Below are 25,834 nucleotides of genomic sequence, written 5' to 3'. Positions count from 1 at the left end.
AGTTAGCATTAACTTTCCCCCTCTCTTGATACTTCATTAAAGAAAAGGAGGCAGGTATCGTTAGTAGGTCAGTAGGTCCCTTGTAGAGCTATATACTCTTTAAGATCCATGGCTTTAAATATAGGTGTTTTAAATTTGTAGCACACAAGAAAAGATGGATTTAATATCCCTTGTGTTGAACATGATAGCTAATATCTATGGAGAATAGACTATGTGCCAGGCCTTATTCTATGCATTTCATGTTTATCAACTCATTTATGTACCTAGATGAGTAAACACATGTATGAATTCCTGACAAAATAACCTTTCAAGTTTTTTAAAATTTCCATATTCCCATTAAATAAAATGAGGAAAAAACAAATTAAGTACATCTGATTGATACACATTGTCACATATGCATGTATGTTTTTATAGACATACATATTTATAGTTGAGATAGTATTGCATAGCTTTTTTTAAAAATACACATGCAATGTTTATTTCCCCCTTTTTAAAAGCATTCTCCACACACAATGCTTTGATTAGTTATTTCTTGATGTTTGGATGTAGGCTGCAGATTGCTTTTGGAGAGGGACCAGAACCATGTGCATTTCTTTTACTGAGCAAGCATCCTCTTCCTTTTGGAAATGTTGTCATTTCCTTCTGCTCACACATCTTCCAATTGTCATGAAAATTTGACCAGTGGTGCTGATGACTGATAAATTGAGAGGAAATGGATGAAGTTATTATCCTAAAATCTATTTGTGGGCACTTACTGTTATATTTTAGGAAACCTGTGAAATATCACTAAATTCCTATGAACTATATCATTATTCAGGCATCTATTACCATTTTCCAAAGGGTGATTCTTATATTAAAAGAGGAATCTTACAGGCATGTGGCCCATACCTATAATCCAGCCCCTAGCATGCTGAGTCATGAGAATAATGAGTTTGAGCCCATACTGGTGAGCTGCATAGTCTCAAAAAAATCAAGGACTGGGGATGTTGCTCAGTGGTAGAACACTTGCCTAGGATGTCCCTAGTCCTGATTTTGATCCTCAGCACTGGAAGAAAAGACAGAGAGGAGCCTTACGTGCCATGAAAAAGTAACAAGTGGAAAACAGTATCTGTATTTAGGTCTCTTAAAAGTACTCCTTATGTGGATACTTCTTGTATTAATATGACATAAAATACATAACAAACACAGTGGTAAACTGCTACAAAGAGTTTTTTACTAAGAATTAAGATATATGGTCCGGCTTGAACAAGGATAAAAAATGTGAGGTTCAAAATTAATGTTTTGGGAAAGTGGGTCGATGGATTCTGAAATTTCTGGAGTATGGAGTATATTTAAGGAGCTGAATCATAGACTTTAAGTTAGACCAGAGGTAGGATTAGATCTGGAAAAAAGAAGAAATAATGATCATTTGAAATGTGCTGTCACAGGGATATGAATTAAATATGAAGTAAGCATATAATAAAAGAGTTGTGAACTGATTGCCTTGGGTGATATAATTGGTAAATTTTCTGTCATTTTGTGGTCCCACCCATGATTAGTGATTTAATCATCATGAGAATTCCCATAAGATGAATAATACAGTTAGTGATTAACTGAAGAAATCAAGAGTGCATGTAAGTAAGCATTGACAATATCTGCTGGACTTCTCTGACAGGTCCACATCAAGATGAAGTGTGATTTATTGATACAGATGAAAACCTAACATCTTGGTGATCTACTACTTTTACTTCAAGGCTAATGACAACTACTTTTTAGCAATGTTTTGTTTTCAGTGGCACATGGATTAACATTTCATATTAATATAACTAGATCTTCAAATGACAGCAGGCTTTTTTTCCAGTAATGTCCAGTACTTTTTAATTCTAAGGCTTAAATGTTCTCAAAAATAACAACAGCTGGCATCAAATCAACTAAATTCTTAATTGAGTTAAAATTCATCTTCTTCTTACCTACCTATCAAACAGAAGTGAATTCTCTCTAGAAGATATTATCATTTAGAGTCTTAAAATATCTCTACAATTTATCATATACACTGTATGGCTGTCAATGGAAAATTACTAGGTATGCCTGGAGATGAGACCACAGAACTGAAAATCAAGAGTAAAAACAAATTATAAAAATATGCTCATTATAGCTCCAAATATTGGAATTATTATACATGGAATTAAAATAACTAATATTGCTATGTTCCAGAAATCAGATGGAAAAATGGAAAACAGAAAATATGTAATACCTCCAAGAGTTTTGATCCCTTGGCAGAGCTACCCTCTCAGTTGCTGCTCTATGCTATTTCTCAGGGCCAGAGCTGAAGCTATACTCTGCCTTTCAAGGTAATGGTGCCTTGGCTGAGTACAGCAGTTGTACATCACAGGGATGAACTGACTTGGCACTTCACATTCCTGGGAAACAGTGTTGGGTGAGCTGAGATACCTGCCAAACAACTGTAGTATCCTTCTTCCCTATGTCAGGGCTAGCTGTACTACAGAATGAGCTGCTGAGATACCCTTCTCTTTAAGGAATGGAATCATCCTTGGGCTTCTCCTGGCTCCCAGGACTCAAGTGATAGCTGTGATCTGCAAATCTAGGGCCCTTCCTACTGCTGTACCTGGCCCTCAGAGGCTGGGATGCTGACATGACTTACCATCCCAGGATCTAGAGTTATTACTACATAATGTCCCATTCTGCAGAGCTTGAAGAAGCTGCATGGAGGTTTCACTACTGCATCTAGTAGGAATCAGAGCCATCACACTTCAGCCAATTAGCACACTAAATCCATCTGCAAGTAAAAGTCTTTCCCCATGAAAGTTTCTCTGTGAAGTTTGGAAGAGGTGGCAGTTTCACCAGATGCACAAAAATCAACAAAGGGATAGAAGATATTTGAAAAAACCAAGGAAGTGTGATACCACCAATGGACTATATAATTCTTTAATAATTGACCCCAAAGAAATGGAAATTTGCAAATTGCCTAAAAAGGAATTCAAAATAGACACTTCAATAAAATCAGGAAAAAAGTTGTGCATTGTGGTTTATGCCTGTAATCTAAGCATATGGGAGACTGAGAAAAACAAAACCACAAACAAACAAAATTAAAAAAAAGAAAAAATTCATGGTCATAATGAAAAACAACAGATACAATAAAAAAAACCAAATAATCATAGAGCTGAAGAATTCAATCAATAAAAAATGTAATGCTGAACTTTAACAGAAAGCTAATCAAGCAGAACATTATGCAGACAGAAGACCATCACCACCACCACCACTGCCAATACAACAGTGACAGTAAAATCAGAGTTAAACCATACATGGCTCAAATCAATCTAACAAATAGCTACAAGTTATTTCACCTAATAGCTATGTGTCCTTCTCATCAGCACATGAAACATTCTTCAGGGTAGATCATATGTTAGGCTACAAAACAAGTCTCAACAAATTTTAAAAAATTGAAATTGTTGGAAATGTAGGCCCAAAAAGTGACCACGTGGAGAGGAGTGATCTGGCCAAGAGATTCTTTATTGCCAGGTGGGAAAGAGAGAGAGCCAAGAGAGCTAAGAGAGAGAAGCAGGAAGGGCAGGGGCTTAAATACCCCTCAGTGGGACTCAGCATAATCTGATTGGTTAGGATCTTATGGTTCATACTGATTGGAGGTTGGGGCAGAAGGAGGACTCAAGCTAGACTTGAGGCAGGACCGTGATCCTGGAAAACAGAAGCTTAAGGGTGCAGTAAGAACCGAAATCTATCGGTGCCAATATTGCCAACAGAAATCATACCAAACATCTTCTCTCACCATAATGGAATAAAATTAGAAGTCAACAAGAGGAATTTTGGAAATTGTACAAATACATGGAAATTAAAAAAAAATGCTCCTGAAATGACCAATGGGTCGATACATAAGTTAAAAGAGAACCAAATGAAAATGTAAACACAACATACCAAAAACTATGTGATACATTAAAAGCAGTAATAAGAAGGAAGTTTATAGCAAGAAAAACCTGTATCAAATGAATTGAAAGAGTTTTGGAGCAGGGCAAGATGGTGGATTTGAAGCATACACCATTTTGACTCCATGAATGAGAAGGTATCAAAGGACAGACTATATTTTGAAGAAAGAAAGAGAGGAAGAGCTTTGGAAATCAAGAAAGAGCTAGCAGGACAGCTGAAAATCACAGAGAAATGGAGGCAACAGAAAAAAGTTTAAAAACCTTTCTAACAGTTCTAAACCTGTCCCTGACTCCCCTGGAGAGGGAGGGGAACCTAAAGACTCCATCACAATATAAGCCATATAAGCCTGGTGAGAGACTGGCAATTCTAACTGCAGGGTAAGCACACACCTTTCTCAAGTCTTAAAACTCAATGCAGGGATATGGCGAGAAAATTACTACTCTGGTATGGAAGGCTAACCTTCATGAAGAAAAGCATTTTGTTGCTTCCCTTATCTCAGAGGGTGATAGCAAGCAACCGTCTTAAAGGGGCCTATTGTTTGAGACTGAGATACTATGCAGACCTGAACATAATGAACACTTATGGCTCAGGATGTCTTGGGACACCTAGAATATGGGTGGGAGATAGCCACAAGAGGTGGTCAAGCATTGAGAGATGGACTGATGTGGTCCCACAGAGGAGTTCAATCAGCAGGGAACTCTGGCAGTAAGAAAGGGTGCTGTGCCCTACCCTTCCAGGCCAGGAGTCCCATATCCTGAGGCTGGAGTGGAAACAAAGCGCTGAGCTTCTATCTGACTTAGTATTCCACCTCCAGGGACTGTCTTCTAACTGCATGTGTTGATTGCCAAGTAGGTCAGGGCCCTGCCCCAGATCTCCCAAACCACATGACATCACAATGTCCTGACCCACACACGGAGGAGAATTACCAAGCATGGCATGAAAACTCTGAGACCTGAACCTGGGACCTGCATCCCAGTATGTGTTTGCTGATAGGACACAGTGCCCAGAGTCCGACCCTCTGAATCATGAAATTTCCACAGTCTCCACCTCCACCTTCTATCTGCTGGATAGAATCTACAAGCATTGAGAACAGCAGGCAGGCTAGGTTAGGGATAGTCTGGGACTGTTCCCCGCATGGCTCAAAGTGTGATGTCTTCCCACCTCCAAGTTCAAGGTGGTATAAAAATGACCTACGAAGAGACCCCAGCCCTTCTCCTCCTCCTTCTTCCCTTTCCTTACCTAGCAGAACAGGTGACTCCCCTTCCCTCAATAAAGCTATTCTACCTCACCACATCCACACGCTTTGCTTGGATTCTTCCATTTGGAGCACAAAGACCTAGATCTGAGAACAATGATTGCAGATAACATATATATACACACAAACACACACATATATATATATATATATATATATATACACACACACATATATATATATATAATGGTGTATAACACCTTTCTGAATGAGAAATTCAGAAATTTATGGTAAATATTATGGTGTATAACACCTTTCTGAATGAGACTCTACTTGCTTAAGAAATAAGCAAGTAGAATTGATAAATGGGACTACATCGAATTAAAAAAAAAACTTCACAACATATGAAACACTTGAGCCATGTACCCAGCCCTACAATCATATTTTTTAAAACAAAGTTATGAAGAATATACGTTGAAGGACAGTCTCCTATCATACTGTAAAAACTTATTATCCATATTCACAATAAAAACCACATCCTCCCTCTCACTATAAACATAAATCAATGAAAAATGGATCAAAGACTATAATGGAAGTCCCTAACCTGTGAAACTACTAGAAGGAAATATAGGGGAAACACTTCAGGACCTTGTTATTGGCAAATAGTGTTTTGAAAGTATAGGCAACCAAAGCTAAAATAGCCAAATGGGACTATATCAAAAGAGCTTGTGCATAGCAAAGGAAACAGTCTATGTAGTGGAGACAATCTACAGAATGGAAGAAAATATTTGCACGCTATTCATCTGAGATGGCATTAGTATCCAAAATATATAAGGAATTCTAACAGCTCAAAGAAAAGCCCAACACATGAGTTAAACAGGGAATTCCCAAAGGAAGAGGTACAAATGGCCAGTAAATACATGAAGAAATGTTCAACATCTCTGTTTATAAAAGAGATTCAAATCAAAACCACACTTAGATTTCATCTCACCCCAGTGAGAATGGCCATAATCAATGGTAACAACAACATATGCTGGCAAGGATGTGGCAGAACAGGAACCCTTATACAGTTCTGGTGGGAAGGCAAATGAGTACAACCACTATGGAAAGCAGTATGGACATTCCTCAAAAAACTAGAGCTAGAACTGCCATATGATCCAGTGATACTGCTCCTGGCCATCTACCCAAAGAAAGATAAGTTGGGATACAGTAGAGACACCTATATACTGATGTTCTTCACAGCTCTATTCACAATAGCCAAGCTTTGGAAACAAACCAGGTGCCCTACAACTGATGAATGGATCATAAAATTGTGGTACATATACACAATGGAATATTACTCAGCCATAAGGAATAATGACATGTGGTTTGAAGGTAAATGGATGAAATTGGAGGACATCATGTTAAGTGAAGTAAGCCAGAATCAGAAACACAAAAGCTACATGTTTTCTCTCACACAAGGAAGATAGATCTAAAGGTAAACATCTACACAAAAACAAGCATGATCATATACAAACTTAGATCTAGAACATTTTTGTAACGGCGGAACTACTCCATGGGACTTGGGGAAAGAGTGAAAGGAAAAGAAAATGATACAGCATCAGTAATATTGCATAGCACAATATGTGAAGGTAGAGGCTATAAGGATGTTTATTGAAAGCTGTTGAAAAACAGGGGTTGGGAGGTAATGGGGTAAGGGATAGTAATAGAAGGGGTTGAATGGACCTAAGTAAAGTACACCCACAGTGGGCATATATTAAGATACCCCTTTGAACAACAACTTAAATATTAATAATGAAAACCAAGGCTATAAAATAGATACAGTGTGTGTGTATGTATGTGGGTACTAATGGGAGGGAAGAGGGTGAAGGAAGGAGATTAAGGTGCTGGTATATGGCAGAGGGACTTCATATACCTATATGAAACAGTTGAAATTGCTTTAGGTAGGGTGAAGGGACTTGAGTGGGGAGAGATGATGGGGGCAATGTAAATAATGTACAATGTAAATCTAATTGGAATTTTCACTTTAAATCTTTCTGGTATAATGAATATATCTTAATAAAAATTTATTATAAAAAAGAGAAGCCCAAATAATCTAACTTTTAAAATCAACAAATGATCTAAATACGTTTTTTTCTCAAAAAGAAGTAAAAAATGGCCAAGTGTATGAAAATATGTCCAACATCAGTAACTACCATGAAAATGTAAATCAAAACCATCATGAAATATAATCTCACCCCAGTTAGAATAGCTATCATCAGAAAGACAAAAAACAAAACAAAACAAAATGCTGGTGAAGATGAGGAGAAACATCAACTCTTGCATACTGCTGGTGGAAATGTAAATTATTATTATAATTATGAAAAGTGGAGCTTCCTCAGAAAACTAAAAATAAAACTCCCATTACGATCCATCAGTCCAACTACTACGTATATATCAAAGGAAAAGGAACTCAGTGTGCTAAGGAGAGTTCTGCCGTCTCATGTTTATTACAGCAAGAAATGTACTCAGTCTAGATGTCTATCAACAGATGAGTCGATAAAGAAAATGCAGTATGTATATTCAACCATAAAAACAATGCAATGCCATCATTTGTGGAGGAGGACATTATGTTAAATGAAATAAGTCAGGCACCAAAAAAAGCACATAGCACACATTCTCACTCATATGAGGAAGCTAAAGTAGTTGATTTCATAGAAGTAGAATAGAGTCCACTAGAGGTTAGGAAGTATAGAGAGGATGGGAGATAGAGAAGAGATGGCTAATGAGTATTAAAATATAGTTAGATGGTAGGATTAAGTTTTAGTGTTCTATTATATAGTAGGGTGACTTTAGACAAGTTATTTATTGTGTATTTCAAAAATGTTCTCAAATAAAGAAATAATAAATGTTTGAGGTAATGGATATAATTATTACCTTGATCATTGCACATTTTATACATGTGTTGAAATATCACACTGTACCCCATTATATGCCAACTAAAATATTGAAAATTCTTCCGATGGAAATTCTATAATTGAAAGATATATAATAACTAAAATAAAAAAGTTAATAGAAGCAGATTAGATGCAATTGATTAAAGCACTAATAAATTAGAACATAGATTTAGAGACAATATCCAGTACAGAACACAGAGTAAACAGAATAGGAATATCTTAAAATATTTTTTAAAAGGGCACCCTGCTTGGGAGCTCTCCCCAACTCACATGGGAGCTTTCTTCTTTCTTTTAAGAAACTTCTTTTTTATACTGTCAAAAATATTTTTAAAAAGATAAGACATGGAAAATGGTGAAAATGTTTAACTTATAAATAGAATTTTAAAATAAGAAGGAGGAGAAGAAAGAGGAAAGAAACAAGAGATGAATTAAGCAGAGACAAAATTTTGAGATAAAAATGGCAGAATCTTAAAAAACACTTAGCTGCAAATTTAGGTAGTTATAAACCCCTTGCAAATTAAATATAGAACAAATAAACAAACAGTATCAAAACAAGCTGGAGGAAAAATTGTGTGACTTTTCACAGAGCATCAATGAGACTGACATTTGAATACTCAACCTAAGAAAGTGGACCACAAGCATCAAAATGATATTGAATGTCAGAACTAAAATACAGCAAGTGTACTAGGATTCTATAACTTTGAAACTAACTTTATAAAGTAAAAGTGAGATAACATATTTTCAGAGTAAAAACTGATCAAATTATTTGCATTGATAGATTCACACAAAAGAAATACTAATGAGGGTTCTTTAGTAAGAATTTGAATGGTTTCAGATAGAAAGAGAGCACAAAGAAAGGACAAAATAAACAGTAGAAAGGATAAGTACAAGGGTACGTTTAAGTTAATAGAAAATGTATAAAACAATAATAGTATATGGCTTGACTTAAATATACACACAACAATAAAATACATGATAACAATAGCACAAAAGGCACAAATTGTAAGTGTAAGAGCGAATGATGTTAAAGTTCTCTGTGAATGTCCTGTTCTTTGGAAACTGAGGTAAGTACTACTTTGCATCAAACTTTATCAAGTCAAGGATATTCATAGTAATCTCTAGTGCAACAAAGAAAATAATAATAAAAATGCATAATTAACAAGCGAACAGAGGCAAAAAGCACAACAATAAAATGTTCAGTTAATGAAAAAACTGCAAGAGGGAGAGAAACAGGAAAGGAAAGGAAGAGAAAGAGTGAGAAAGAGAGCACGAGAGCATGAGTGCGGGGGGCGGGGACTGGAAAGAGAGACAGACAGGGTGAGTGATAGAGTGAGTTAGTTAAACATTACCCCTGGGCATCAGGAATTATATTAAACATAAATAGAATACATATTCTAATTAAAAGACAATAATTTTTAGAATTTACAATAAAAAGCTGCTTACAAAGAGACATTTTAGATATAAGAATCCACAGAGTTTAAAAGCAAAAGAATGGAAGCATAGAAAACATTAAAAAATATCCAACACAAAAACAAGGCTGGCAGAGTGGCTCAAGTGGTAGAGTGCCTCTGCACTACCCAGATACATGCATTTGTCAAAATGTTTGAAATATATGCTTATAATGAGCACATTTTGTTATTTTTGAATTATGTCTTGATAAAGTTGATCTTGAAAACCAGACTTGAAAGTTCAATAGATTGGTCAGCTAGATTCTTAAGTAGTTTATAATAGCTCTTGAACACCAAATACTCTATTCTTGTCCAATCCTTAACAGATTAATGTAGTAAAATCACATTAACTTTAGAGAATTGTAAAAACAAGTTAGTTATAATTTTCCTAGAAGATGGCAAGATGACATCTCCCTGTCCCCGGGGAGTGGCAAGATGGTGCTGAACACCATCTTGGTGGCTTCATCATGATTGCAGCCTTTCCTGTGACCACATGGTCTCTTCCAAGTCTTTCAAATGGAACACAAAGACATGTTACATGCAATATACAGGCTCAAAGTAGCAATCTGTTATAGGACTAAAAAATATCTCCCCCTGAGAGATAGGTTTCCACATGGGCTAGTCATCCTAATGAAAAGACCAAACAATCGAAGCAAACCAAGGTGGGATTTGAACTCATGGCCTTACATTTGCTAGGCAGGCAAGTCCTTGTTGGCTTTCCCAAAGAAAGGAGACTTAGGAACTATCTTTAGAACCTGTTATCTAATCCTATAAGCCCCATCAGTGAAGGGTAAGAGCCACTTACTGGCAGGCCCAGGGCACGTGCCCCTGGGACAAGAGAATGTGACTTCGGGTGAGCACTTCCTCCACCCCTGCAGGCCATGGGAGCAAGGAGAGTGTGGGCAAGATTGGAACCTGGTGCCCAGGGCAAATAGTGGCATGGCAGGCAAGAAAGCACTGGTGTGGGACGGGTGGGACTGGGAGCAATGGCTAGACACAAGGCAGCTGCAGGAAGAAGGTTTGCGCCCTGAGGCCTGGGGCGCTGGCACCAGAACTGACACCTTTAGCTTTCCTGGCACTTGCAGCAGTGGAGGCAGCCAGTGGCGCCACTGGTGCTGCCGCTGCCGCTGCCACTGTTGCTGGTCATGGCATTGTGGGCGTCGCTGCCATGGTGGCATCACGACCCGCTCGGTAAAGTCTGCTGGCCAGTTAGACTGCATCAGGTAGCGATGGAGCTTCGCTTGGGGCCCCGCCTGAGTGATGGCGCTGCAGAGCTGGCGCACGCTGAGGGTGGGGTGGGCTCCTAGGCCTGCCTTGACGCGGGTGCCACTGCTGCCATTGCTGCTGCTGCTACAACTGCTGGTGGGCCCAGATATTTGAGGTGCATCCCCAGTTCCTCTGATAGTTAGGCATAAACAGGGGCCACAGGATGAAGTCACTTTAATTCAACTTTCCAAGTCCACCAATCTCCATCCAAGGTCAAGTAGCCATTGCCCAGAGGCCATCACAGGAAGTTCTAAAGTTAGCCACTACTCTAAACCCTAATTCACTCTCTACAATATAACAAAACAAAGACCAAACCCGGGAGCTAGACAGAGCACAGGCTAGGAATCTCAAACAGAAATTCTCTACCAATTAGAGCAGGAACCAGCTGTTAGAAAGTGAAAGAGGCATGGAAGAGGCAGAGAGAGAGAGAGAGAGAGAGAGAGAGAGAGAGAGAGAGAGAGAGCTCAAACACCAGCACAGTGTTTATTGTTCTGACAGGAACCCTGTGGAGAGTTCTAACCCTGTGGGCTAGAGCCCACTGCCACACACAGGCTTGGGCTAGATATAGGTGACTTGTGGCAAAGTACCAGGAAGGTCACTAAGGGATACGGTTGCTGGGCAAGAAAGATAAGTTGTAGTTAGGCTATCTGCTCAACTGTCCTTGGCACCCATCTGGAGATAAAGATTAACAACTGTCTCTTTGTTAGTCTTTGGGGTCAGGTGGAGAGTTTCCAGTAAGCCACCCACAAGGGGGGGTGGGAGTCTGGTCCTAACATAGCTGTCCTCACTGTTAACCCCAACATTCCTGTCTTTTGATAGATAGATAGAAAGATAGATAGGAAAAGGATGATGAAATTTCATTCCTGCTGAGGCGGGGTGTTGAGGTTCCTTAAGGAGAGGGGTTATCAACAGGGTCTTCTTGCTATAGCAGGCCTGTTGGAGGAACAGGATTGAGTTGATCTGGGTAGTGTTCTGGACGAAAGCCTGGAGCCTTTAGCCCAGGAAGACCACTATATCCAGCTGTCCATTGTTTGTTGTCAGAGCTGGCAGCACATTTTGAGGTCTCTTAGGTATCACAAACAATCCTGGACTAATTGACATAAAAGCAGCATTTCTTTTCCTGTATAAGCAGCATGGTTTTGAGTGGCATCCTGTGTAAAGGAATGTAGGCTTTGGAAGATAAGGTGAGACATGTAGTTAAGAACTGGAGACAGGGGACAAAATCATGCACAGTAAATGGTCTCAACCACAGGTGAGACTGGGTTGGTCACCATCTCAGTTCTGGTTTTGGGAGAGGTTCTAGAGTTGTTGTCTGGAGGGTGTTTCATTCTGAGTAGACTCTGTTGTTGGGGATAGTTTCAGTCCGTTGTCACAAAGATGTCATCAATAATTTCTGTCCTTTCTGGACTCCAAGTTGGCTACAGGAGAGAATGGCTTAGAGCAAAGGACAATAGACAAAATGGAGAGATGTTTTGTTTTTCTGTTTTTATTTAATCTGTGGGTCCAAGGAGGGAGTCAGTGCCTTTAATAAAAGCAGTGCAATTACCTGGGAAACCAGGGAATTAAGGTCTTTTAGACAGTGGTAAATACAGGAGAAGGGGACAGATAACTGACAGCTAAATCAAAAGTATTTGTTATTTTAAGTTTAAAACTAGAAGCACTTTTATAAAGTAAAATACAGAATAAGTAACAGAAAACTCCCAGTTCAATAGACTGCCTAGGGAAAATAACCCCATGAGCATGGACTACTAAAAAGATAAGTTTAGAGCCAGCAAAAATAATTTGTCTATACTTAAATAGAAGGCCTTGACCTAAAATATGCATTTGCCTTCTGTCAGAGTTGCCTGCAAGGGCTTGGATGTTTAGTAGCCCTGCTTAAGATCACTTCTATAAAACCTCTTGGCTTTAGTAACTTTTGTGAGGTCTGGCACAGGCAACTCCATCTGGATTTTGACGACTTTTCTCCTCTTGTCTTTAAACTGTCTCTGAATAGTCTCCTATGAAGATTTTGTCAATTAACCATCTTGGTTAGTGAAAGTTCTTCAGTGCCAGAATAGCTTTTCCGGATGTTTTAGATGTTGGAGGGGAAGGACAGGCAAGACAGGTCAGAATCAGTGCCAATTAAGACCCATTTGGCCAAAGAAGTTTGGAAGAAGTGGGCTTACCTGGCATCCATTTTTAGTTCTGTCTGGACTATAGATGATATCCTGACAACTTAAAAATGTAGAATGTCAACAGACAACAAAAGCAAATATTTAGAAGGCTGACTCAATTGAAAAATAGGTACTTGTTAATTATTTTGGGGGGTTTGATTGCAAATGCTCCAGACTGCTAATGACAAGACTTAGAATACCCAGAGTTAAAATATTGAAAAGTACTTTAGGAATTGTCAGAACATCTATTATTTTTATTGTAGACAACATTTCAACTGACAGCATTAAAGAGGCAACAGTAAGTGTTCCTTGTTACAATTAGGAGCACATGGAGACAATATACCTGCTTGGTGAGGTTTTTTTTTTTTCTAGTAAAATTTAGAATTTTGACTAGTAAGATAATAGGTATACAGCACTGACAAAAGTCAGAACTTTAGATCTCTTACAAGTTAGCAGGACAATGCCTGTGATCCCAAATAGCCTTATTTTCTAATGTAAAAGTACATTTTATATACATATAATAACACTTACTTGACTAAAACTAATATAGGCCAGGTTTTAAGTAGCAGGATTGCCCAAATGGTAGCTTGTTTCTGAATGTTATTGATCACAAACAGCAGAACTGCCAAAAGTTTCATTAGCCATTTTATATGCCAAAGGTTTAGATGGAATGCTTTGGATAAAAGAGCTTTAGCTGGTCATTTTGCAAATATTAAACTGACACACTTTTAATTCTGCAAATGTTTGTATAGTATTTATATAAAGTCTAGACACAGAACACAGTTATAAGGTGGTCATTTAAGAGACCTTTGCATGAGCAAATATGTAAATGAACTCTGACTTAGTAGTATTTAAAGCTTGGCAAGATTAACAGAAAATACAAGTAATTACTTGGATAAAATCTTCCCCTATAACAGTCTTTTACAGATGTTACTCAGAGCAGAGCAATATTAAGATAGCCTTCTTATTTTATGGACATAGAGAATCAGGTTCTAGTTTAACATGACCCTACAAAATCTTTTAGGTAACTCTTAGATAATAGTCAACTTAATCACATACCTAAGCTTTTATAAATTTCATGTATCATATACTTTTAAGGCCTACTCAGGACTTTTATGTGACATTTTGAACCTTTTGATGGTTTGTCCTTATCCTTCTTCCATTAGGACAAACCTTTTTATAAAATCCTTTTTTATTTAATAGTACTTTTTTATTTTCTTTAACTTTTTCCCAAAAATATTTTAATACCTTTTATATCCTTTATAGACCCAAGAAGAAAGGCAATTTTAAACAGTTTTTTATGTAATAAGTAACTTATAAAGACACCATTTGTTAATAGATCTAATTATAAAAGAAGTGAATGTAAATAATTACATTTACACAGGATGAAACAGATTAAGGTTACTGTCCATAAAATAATGCCTGTATTCTAGTTAGATCTGATTGGGCATAAAATGTTAAAAAACTGGTTTGTCTTTAAAGTAGCAGCAGAAGAGGTGGGGGGAGAGAACAGAAGTCTTATTTTTTACATTAACTCTATAATAAGAATCATCCTAAAGATGTTTAAACACATGCATATGTAAAAAGTTTTAAATTAGGCATGCCATAAATGTCAATTTAAGTATGCTTAGATTCAAGAGCCCAAGAATGTGTAAAAATTAACTGAGTGGCCATAATCAGTTTTTTTTTTTTTAATTTTTAGGAGCAGATTGAGGTGTGTTCCATTCTTTTCCTTTAGGACTAATTTTGGGCAGCTGAAGTAAGAGTCAATTTTAGGAAAGTGTTTTAAGTCAGTCTCAGTTTTTAATGAGACTATTGTCAGAGCTATTAGATTTTTGTCTCTAATAAGTTAATCATGTAATAGACATGCACAAAGTTTACATAATGACACACAAACAATTACATTAATTTTAAGTGTACTCTTAGATATTGAAGGCTTTAGATTTACCTCTAGAGGGTTTTTTTTTTTTAAATCTCTAATAATAGTTCACCTTGGGCTACAGTAGCTTTGCTATTAGCCAAATCTTTTCTGTAAATTGAGGGAGCCTAGTCTTGGTGTGGTGTTGGCATACCATATCCTCGTCAGACAAAGGATCTGGGATACAAGAGGGGGTGTACAAGTTTATCCTCTTATTTTATATTAAAAATTTGTTTTTAAATTAGAATTTGTATGACAGGCTGGGAAAAGGGCAGATTGTTGTGGTAAAAAGGATTACATCTCCATTAAAACTGGAGATAGTAAGCATGGAAAAAGGTAGAATGAATTAGCCCCTCAAGACTTAATTTTAGGTAAGGGGCCTATTGAAAAAAAATCTAAATGCCTTATTGAATCCATAGCAGAACTCAGGAAGGCTGTCCTTTTGCCTTTTAGCTAATGTCATAACCTGGAAAACTGAAATTTTAATTTTAAATACATGGGGCATTTTAGGCAGAGAATTGAAATTTTGTTTTTGGTCCCTTTAGCCTATGCACACATGAGGCTGAGGGCATGGGTCCATAATTCTGACCACATGGTGCATTGGCTAGGAGAATGAGTGGGCCAGCCCAGGGTCGTCACCAGCAGTGACCTGAATAAGACCTGATTCCCCTTCTGGCCTTGCTATGTCTGCAGTGGGAAAACTGCCCATCTCAAAAGCAAGACTTAAAGGAGAAAACTGTTAGTAGAGTGTTTAGGCAGACGTAGAGGCTTAGCATTAGGTAGGAAAAAAATCCAGGAGGTTGAGACAGAAAAGTATCTCAAATCCTCAGCTATATGTCATTTAGATTTTTTAATTGATTTTTATGTTTGTAGTCCTGGGATTGTGTGACTCACTCAGGAGGCTAAGAAAATTGACAGTGTAATTTGAGTAGGACTTTTCTCTCTCTCTTTTTTTTCCTTGTCAATCTCTGTCTCTGTTGTCCTCACTCAGATGGCCAGGCTATGGAGTAGGAGGGGTGAAAGAAACCTTCATGATGGCTGAGACAGATTTAGAGAAGTGTTTTAAAGTTAAAATTTTTTTTTATATATTGTGAGTTAAGGGAAGAGGAAAGGATGACATAGAGTTGGGTACAGTCAGAGGACGAGGGGGTTTTTTAATGGAAGACAGGAACCTCAGGGGGATTTTTGTTTAGGAGGAGAACATGATGAGGTGAACAAGACTGACAGAGGGAGAGCTGGAGGGGAGATAGACAAAGGCCAGATATAGGGGCACCTCAGACCATGTCCCATAGCATTGGAGGGAGTTTTTGAGATCATGCAGAATTTGGAAATTGAAAATGTCCTGTTTTTGTCAATAGTTATCATTGTCCAATTTATATTAGTGTCAGATTGTGTTACAGTAGAAAATCAGTTTAGGCTTAAGATTTCTGTGAGACCCAGGTTCTGAAGATTTTGGAGGAGCCATCCCAACAGACTGTCCCTCAGGGGTTTCTGGCCCATTTTTGTGGAAAAAGGTGGTGAGTAATCCCCACAGTGGCCCTGCCCAGTAGGACAGACATATTAGAGGGCAGGAATGTCTTTACTACCTACTTATAGTAGGTATAGGTAGCTATGATATGGCTGTGAGGCCATGTACCTGTATATTTTCTAGGCATCCCCAGAAAATAATAGGTGAGTCCACCCACTTGGTGGATAGAGGGAGTCTCTTGCCTGGCCGGTGCTTCCATGGTCCATGACATCCATGTAGGATGAGAGAGAAACGTGGATGAAGGGGAAAACTCATCAAAATTGAAGACCAGTGTTGGACGGAGGGTCCAGAGATTAGGAGTGGTCCCTGATGGAGCCATCAAAGAAAGGAAAGGATGGAAAGGGTGGGAGAGATAGAACAGTGAAAAGGGAGGGAGAGGCAGCAGGGAATAGGGGAGGAAGACTTCAGCTTCCATTTAAGGCCCGAGAGTGAACCTGGGAAGAGCTTTTGCTGTATATCACTTTTTAGGTTGTGACAATGGAAAGCTAGAGTTAAATCTATACGCCCCAGCAGTTTGAAAAAGGGAGGGGTCAGGATCTGAGACAGAAGAAAGCCTGGAGATAGGGAGCCTCTTGCCGTTTGCTGTTTCTCATGATGAAGTTGTTAAGTCTTGGAGGACACTTGGATTAAAAGTTTTAAATTTGGGCTATTTAGAGGAATTATCTAATTTGTAATGAGGTCAAATTTATGTAGAAAAACTGAAGAAGTTTTTTGGTTTTAGATCACCCTTTAGGCCCAGTTTAGTAAGGTTCTATAAAAGACTCCCCAGGGATGAGTCAGAGGAATCTTTGAGTGGGTATTACCCATGGCCAGGGTTAAGAAGTTTTTCCTAGAGTATCTCCTAGAGAAAACTTGCAAAACCAGAAAAACAAACCTGGGGCAGTAGGTAGATATCTTTAACCTATGTAGCCAGGGGCCAGACTCACAGGGGGCCAAATGGCCAGAGGGTGAGAGGGAGAGATAGGAATACTGAAGGTGAGAATGCCACAGACAGACACACCAAGGCACCACAGAGTGCCAAACAGAGAGGCCAGGTCTTACCCATCCTTCTAGAAATAGGACCCAGTGTTGAGTGTGTGGAGTGGAATATAGTGAAGGACCCTGAAAGAGATCTTGGAGGAATGGAAATATAGTAGTGCTACAGTCATATAGAGAATAGTGAGGTGGGAAACAGGGGAGAGAAAGAGAGAGAGAGAGAAAGAGATTTGGAGACAGTTCAGCAGTTTGGAGATGAAGGGTGTTCCTCCCCACTCAAAACTTTCTCCCGAGTTTCAGCACCAAATGTTAGAAATGAAAGAGGCATAGAAGAGGCAGAGAGATAGCTCAAACACCAGCACAGGGTTTATTGTTCAGGCAGGATCCCTGTGGAGGAGAATCCCAGAAAGAGAGCTAGAGCCACAAACAGACTTGGGCTAGATATAGGGGGCTAGTGGAAAAGTACCAGGAAGGTCACTAAGGGATACCATTGCTGGGCAACCAAGAAAGATAAGTTGTAGTTAGGTTACTGTCTGCTCAACTGTCCTTGGCACCAATCTGGAGATAAAGGTTAACAACTGTCTCTTTGTTAGTCTTTAGGGTCAGGTGGAGAGTTTCTAGTAAGCCACCTGCAAGGGAGGAGGGGGTCTGGTCCTAACATAGCTGTCCTCACTGTTAACCCCAATACCAGTAGATTACGCAGTGTCTCTCTTAACAAGACAATGACCCAAACTCAGAAAATCACCCCAGGAGCCAAAAGGATCCGAAGCTAAGTTTCTTAGTAAATACTTTAATCTTAAAACCTGACCCCATGGTTCTCACTTTAGAGACAACCGGCTTTCAGTTTGCTGAAAGAGCACTACGTTCTCAACAAATTTTACTGTCACTTTCACTGAATCTTCTCCTGCCGCAGGCAAGAACTGAGGCAAAACTCCAAGGCCATTTTCTTGCAGCATCTCCAAAGGCAGCTTAAGATCTGGGGCTGGTTGAGTGGGGCATGCCTCTCACTTGCTCTCCAGATCTTGCCTGGCAGCCAATAGCCTTGGACAGGTTGGAGGAATCCAGCCTGAGTGGCTGGGGAGACAGCCACCATGTCTGACAGCCGCCATGGCTAGCATGCCTCCTGGGCCACATGGCTGCCTGGGCCTGGGGTTAGAGACTCTGGTAAGTGTTCTCTGTACAGTGCATTTTTGGCAGAACAAGCCTATAGGCTCTCAGGTGCAGAGACCTGGAGTGTGGGCACACATACATGGTTCAGGCTGTGGGAGGGATGAGGGACAGAGGAGAGAAGGGAGGAAGAGAGAAGGGTGCAGATGCATGGCAGCAACAGGAAAGAGGGGTCTGGCCTGAGGTTGCAGCTGTCTTGGCTGCCACCTAAGGCCTCATGGGTGTTCCTGACTGCCCTCTCCACCTGGGCCAGATGATGACCTTTTGCCCTGCTGCACTGGCCACCTTCTGAATGCATGTCTACCAGAACACGGCTACAGTGGCTGCCTGTGGGGGAGCACATGCCCCACACACCTTGCACCACATGGGAGTGAGCTAATGCAGTGCATCCCAGCATCTCCCAGCAGCATGCTCTGTGCGAAATGCTGATGCATTGCAAGAGGCCCATGCATTGAGGGAGGGGTACCATGGGTCAATGTGCTGTGTCCCCCACAGCCTGAGTGCCCAGGGCCTATGAGCAAGTTTGAGTTCTGTTGCAGAAGGGGCACAGGCCTAGTGGACAGGGAGGGAGGTGTTAGAAGAAAACAGGTCAATAAACAGCATCTTCCTTTTAACTCCTGGCTGGCTTTGCCAAAAATGTTAATGGTGCTGGTGTGATCTGTGATCAGAAGACTCCCAAATTCTTTCTATCCCACCAGGAGGAATCCATTGCAGGACACATGGGTGTAAATAGAGTTTATTAAAAGTTAGGAAAGGAAATACAAAGGGGAGCATGGTGTGTCCCAGGAGGAATCTGGAGGTTGAGAGAGCATGATTTTTCTTGCTCAGGTACTTTTAGAATTTACATTAATCTAGGGGAAGGGAGGAACCAGGTGATTCCCATCCAATAACCAATGAGTGGAGAGGGACATGGGTGGTTCCCTGCCAGGTGAGGGTGGTCCCTGAGCCAAAGCATTCATGATTAATCTGAGATGTAATGTTTTTCTATGAGTCTTGAATATTCCCTAATTTAGCCAGCTCAATTCTAAATAATGTACACGTCAAAAAAAATCAATTTAAAAGTAGGAAATATTTAGACTGAATCAGTGAAATGCAAAGTATCTAAACTTGTTAATTGGAAAAAATTCATGCCTAAAAGTGAAATTTATAATTGTAAGTGCAAATATGAAAAATGTTACCTAAATACCTATCTCAAGAAACTGGAAAAAGAATATCACATTAAGCTCACTGAAACTAGAAGGAAGAAAATAAAAATAAAAGCAGATATTAATGAAATACAAAGAAAAATTGCAATAGAGAGGATCAATATCTCAAAGGTTGATTCTTTTAAAGGAATAATAGGATTGATAAATTCCTGGTAATACTAATCAGAAAAAAGAAGCAATGGATAATATCTGCAATGAGAAAGAAGACATCACTATATATTCTATGAATATTGGAAACATCAGAAGATGGTATTTTAAATAACTTCATGCCAATAAATTTGAAAATTTGGATGAAATAGACAAATTCCAGGAAATAAAAACTTCTAAAATGTATATAATAAGAAATAAAAAATGCAAATATTCCCATATCTACTTAAGAAATCGATTTTTTAAGTCTGTAATTAAAATTAAGGCTTACTTAACTTTATTGGGAAATTCTTCTAAATAAGGAAGAAACAGGACCATTCTTATGCAAACTTATTTTGGGTAGTGCTGGAGTTTGAACTCAGGATCTTGTGCTTGCTAGGGAGGCATTTTGCCACTTTAAATACACCCCCAGCCTGCAGACTCTTTTGGAGAATAAAAGGAGAGGTCACATTCATAATTCATTTTGAGAACAGTGCAACTTTAGTACTAAACTGGAGAAAGACTTAAGAATATAATCTCACAGAATCATCTTGTTAATGATCATATATACAAAAAACCTACATAAAACTAGCCAAACATATATAGCAGTATATTATGAGTAGCTGTAAATGTACTCCAGGAAGTCAAGATTAGCTTAGCATTAAAGAAAAATCTGCTAACAGATATTACTACATTAATAGAATGGAAGCCAGGTATGGTGGCACATGCCAGAAACCCCAGTAGTTGGAAGGTGTGGGCAGGGTTATCTGGAGTTCAAGGACAGCCTGGGCAACATGGCTAGACACTATCTCAAAAAAACAAAAAGAAGAAACAGAATAGAAAAGATAAATTGTGTAATAAGTTTAATAGAAACAAAAAGGCATGAAATAAAATTCAATGTTTAGGAAGCTAGAGATAAAAGAGACTTTATCTAATAAAAAAGATACCTTTAACACAAATATAATGCTTAATGGGAAAAAATATTGAAGAACTTTTCCTAATTGTACAAATAAAACAGTAATGTCTGCTACCCTTACTTCTATTAAGCATCATTCTGAAGGAACTAATTTATGAAATAAATTCATAAATTGAAAGCATGAGAATGGAAGAAACAAAAACCTCCAAAAAAAAAGACCTTACACATGAGCTATTAAAATTAATTAATGGATTTCCAAGATTACTGGATAATTTTTTTCAAACCCAGGGCTCTGAGGATGCTAGACAAGCAGTCTATCACACTGAGCTACATCCTCCAGCAGCTCTCAAATGATTTTTACACAAAGGATCTTCTTCATAGAAGAATATCATGAATGATCAACATATGTGTGGAAAAATAGTGAACCTCATAGTGATCAGCAAAATGTAACTCAAATCAAACCCCAAGAGAGATAGAAATACATCTCCAGCAGAATGGCTAAAATTTAAAATGAAATAACCAAAACTAAAAATCTGTTAATACCAAATGTGGAGCTATGTAACAAGAACTCTTATGCAGTTTTGACAGTAAAATTTGGCACAGACACTTTGAGAAACTCTTTGGTGACATATAATAGGGCTACAATTAGATGACCATGCATTAGACTGCTATGCATACTTGCAAGAGAAACACTTACAGGTGCATTTGAATTGTCAGTCTGGAAGCACAAATGCTCACCAACATAAGAAAGGATTGTCACATTCAAACTTTGGAAAACCTCTTTAAGATTAACAAACTCCTGATTAATGCCAAGTCAGAGTAAATTTTACAACATGATGACAAGTGAAAGAGGGTAGGTACAAATTTTTATGTACTATTTGTATGATATGTAATTCAATATTATTAAATTTAAAATTCAAGCAATACTAAATTATGGTTAGAAGTCAGGGTGTGGTCACTTTAAGGGAGGAGGTGCAGGAGGTGATGGTTGACACAAAGCAAGGGCTTTTTTAAATTGTTTTATTATTCATATGTGCATACAAGGCTTGGGTCATTTCTCCCACCTGCCCCCACCCCCTCCCTTACTACCCACTCCACCCCCTCCCTCTCCCCCACCCCCTCAATACCCAGCAGAAACTATTTTGCCCTTATCTCTAATTTTGTTGAAGAGAGAGTATAAGCAATAATAGGAAGGAACAAGTGTTTTTGTTGGTTGAGATAAGGATAGCCAAACAGAGAGTTGACTCACATTGATTTCCTGTACGTGTGTGTTACCTTCTAGGTTAATTCTTTTTTATCTCACCTTTTCTCTAGTTCCTGGTCCCTTTTTCCTATTGGCCTCAGTTGCTTTTAAGGTATCTGCTTTAGTTTCTCTGCATTAAGGGCAACAAATGCTAGCTAATTTTTTAGATGTCTTACCTATCCTCACCACTCCCTTGTGTGCTCTCGATTTTATCATGTGCTCAAAGTCCAATCCACTAAGCAAGGGCTTTTTGACATTATGCTCTATTTCTTGATCTCATGATGGTTATAATCTCATGATGCTCATTCTGTAATAGTTCATCAAGTTTTGTACTTATGATATGTTCTTTTCTGTATATTATACAGCAGTAGTGTTAAAAATAGAATGGGAAATCAAAACAAGTTAATTATGGTTATGACAGAGGGTAAAATAAGCATTCCTGAAAGTCATGTTGCTTTTAAGTATGTAATAATTTTTCCAGGTGTGGTAGCCCGTGCCTATAATCCCAGCACTCAGGAGGCTGAGGCAGGAGAATCACATGTTAAAAGTTGGCCTGGCAAAACAGTATCTGCTTGGAAGTGAGGGAGTAGGGGCGAGATGGAGGGGATGGGGGAATGAGAGGGGGTGGAGAGAATGGGGGAGTAATGACCCAATCATTGTATGTACATATGAATAAAGGAAATTAAAAAAAAAAGTTGGCCTGGGCTACATAGAGACACTCTGCCTCAAACTAAAAGTATTTTCTTCTTTACCTGAGGGAAAATATTTAATGTCTTTTAAATGTATTTAATCTCTTTGTTGTCCAGATGAAAATACCAAGCTTGAGAGAGTAAACAATGTGTCCAAAGTGTCAAAACTTGCTTTTCTGTCTCCAAAGATTTTGTCTTCTGCCCTGTACTTATGCTGTCTTTGTGGTTTGCTTAGAGTTTGAAACTACCTTAGACAATGTCTGATTTGATCTAGATGGCTAAATCTAATTATGTAAACTCCAGCGAAGGATAATCCATTTGATGTCAATCTGTCTGCTGTCTAGATAATCCCTGAGGAAGCAACTTCTCGAGACACCGTGGATGCTAAAGGCATTTCTGTACACCAGCTTGAGGATCCATGCCGCAGGCTGAATGCAGCTGGAATGGGAGAGGCAACATGGTTTACTCTGTGTACTCAAGGAAAAGAAATGCAAGCTTGTTTTAGTTTTCCAAATCACAGTCTCACTCATCAAAGTTGGGAGACAATCCAAGTGGAAAGTGTAATTTTATTTTAGGATGCAATAAGAATCCTAAAGATTATCGGTAATTTGAGGATGGACCTCTGCTCTTGCCTCTATCATGGTCACTGGCAAAATGTTCATTGTTCAAGTCTAACCTGTATTTCACCCCAAACTTCACAACGAGGAAGCTCACTGTGGTATGTCCACTCGGGCATGCCCCATGTGAGAATCAGGCAGCCCTTCATCTGGGGACTCTTTTCTGGCACTCCCCTTCCTCAAATCCAGATCACTCTTTCAACCCTTAGGGAATGCAGCTCCTAGATTGCATTCTAGATTTTTTAAAACAAAAATTTAACTTCTTTTCTGCCAGAAGAGAAGCTCAGGCTCTCAATACTAAAATCTTTGCCAATCTTCATTATAACAGTACAGAACAAAACAGAAGTGTTTGTTAGAAATGAAAGAGGCATGGAGGAGGCAGAGAGACAGTTCAAACACCAGCACAGTGTTTACTTTTCAGGCAGGAGCCCTGTGGAGGGGGACCCCAGCAAGAGAGCTGGAGCCCATTGCCACACACAGGCTTGGGCTAGATATAGGGGGCTAGTAGCAAAGTACCAGGAAGGTCACTAAGGGATACTGTTACTGGGCAACCAAGAAAGATAAGTTGTGGTTAGGTCACTGTCTGCTCAATTGTCCTTGGCACCAATCTGGAGATAAAGGTTAACAGTTGTCCCTTTGTCAGTCATTGGGGTTGGGTGGGGAGTGTTTAGTAAGTCACCTGCAAGAGAGGAGGGGGTCTGGTCCTAACATGGCTGTTCTCACTGTTAACCCAACAGTGTTTCTGACTGCACCCACAAAACACACACATTATAGGAATGTTGTTAGAAGATCTTGAAGGATTTATAACCAAAATTCTTTGAGGAAATATAAAAAATGTTTAAGACACAGTTTAAACAAGTGAGCATGGAATTTCTAGCAAGTAGTTTGGTGAGGCTTCTGCCAGGGCAATGGAGATTTAACTTTATTCTATAATCAAAGGTTAGTGTTGCTAACCTTAGGGTTATTTCCTAAAGGAACTGGGCTGTCATTTGGAGTTTCCCAAAGGTTATGGTTGGAGAGAAGCAGAACCAGGTACTTGGATGGCGATGGTACTTTGTGACAGGTCATCAGTACAGGAGGTAGATTTGTGAGGAGGTGCTCTTCATGCACCACAGCCCATACACACGCCCACCAGCACAAAGGAGGAGGTGGTAAGGCAGCCCCTCAGTTCTGGAATGCAGCATAGCCTGAATAATGTTGTCAATGAGAGGCCCCAAAAAAATGAGGGCAGTGTTGAAATAATTCCTTAATTGTAACTCATGTCCTTAACTGGCTTTCTCAGGTTGGTGTGGTCTGAGAAACAAAGCTTGTGTGTATCTGAGTCTATGCTAATATACAGGATTAATAATTATGGTCATTACATTAGTGAATATGAACCTCACCAGCATTCCAGCTGTTGTGCTAAGTGCTGTATATTTATCATGTTAATTACCACCCTACTAATGGGACATTAGTCCCATTCTAAAGATGAAGGAACTATGCCAAGTAAACCTCAGAATGGTTACTAAATAGACAAAGTGGGATTCAGATCCAAGTCCAAAACCAAAGCCTGTATGTTCATTATCATTCCACATTTATGCTTAAGAATAAAGCCAATTTATGTCACATTATTCCTTTCTTCCTACCAGAGTAGAATGTGCTAGAGACTATAGCCTCTGGCACTGACATTAGACAGGGTAAATTTAAAGTTCCTAGGATCTCTAAAGACCACAAACCCTGTGTGAGTTGGGAAATAAAGAGGTAGTTTACTGCCGGCAATGGATTCAAATTAAAAAAGAACCTTGTTGGACTACCTGAACTTCTATTTGGATATTAGGTTGAAATAGATTGTTTGGAATTATGTTCATTTCATGGGGAAAGAAATAACTTTTCAACAGCTCTTAAACAAGTTAAAAATTACTCCTCTCTCTTTCTGTCAGGTAATCAGATCCAGTGATCTCTAGATTTGTCTTTAAAGAGGAATGTTTTACGTGTGGAGGGTGAATATGGTACAAATACTGTGTATACATGTATACAAATGGAAAAATGGTATCTGTTAAAACTGTTCCAGGAATGGGGGAAGAGGGGGTAAAGGAGAATGATGGAGGGGGCAAATTCAAGTGTGTGTGTGTATGTATATATATATATATATATATATATATATATATATATATATATATATAAAACTTTTGTAAATTCCACAATGTACCCCCTCCCAGCACAATAGAAAAATTTTAAAATGGAATAATTTAAGTAATCATAAATAATAAGTATTCTATAAATAGAAATAAAACTATTCAATAGCACATTTCAAACAGATGAGGTTTATAGCATACAAGTTATGCGTATTTTAAAATTACTAAAACCATAGATTTCATGTGTATTCACTATGAAAAGGTATGTGGGATAATTCACATTTTAGAGTATTTAGTCACTCCAGAGTGAACATCACGTTATTAAAAAAAGACAAGATTAAAAAATATCATGTTGTGCATCATAAACATATGTAACTTTTATTTGTGAAAACCAATAAG

General features: G+C 38.7%; 1 protein-coding gene across 1 annotated transcript in view; it reads left to right on the top strand.

Annotated features, from left to right (window-relative positions):
* Positions 1–25,440, top strand: part of LOC141423451 (uncharacterized) — an 87,938-nt gene extending 62,498 nt beyond the window's left edge. The window contains exon 9 of the mRNA XM_074075219.1: positions 23,049–25,440. The gene's annotated coding sequence lies outside the window, so the exon portion shown is untranslated. The remainder of the gene's footprint in view (positions 1–23,048) is intronic.
* Positions 25,441–25,834: the final 394 nt, after the last annotated feature.

Source organism: Castor canadensis, chromosome 5, assembly GCF_047511655.1.
Source record: "Castor canadensis chromosome 5, mCasCan1.hap1v2, whole genome shotgun sequence".
NCBI classification, from domain to species: Eukaryota; Metazoa; Chordata; class Mammalia; order Rodentia; family Castoridae; genus Castor; species Castor canadensis.
Note: the sequence above shows the minus strand (reverse complement) of the source record. Positions and strands in the feature narration are given on the sequence as shown.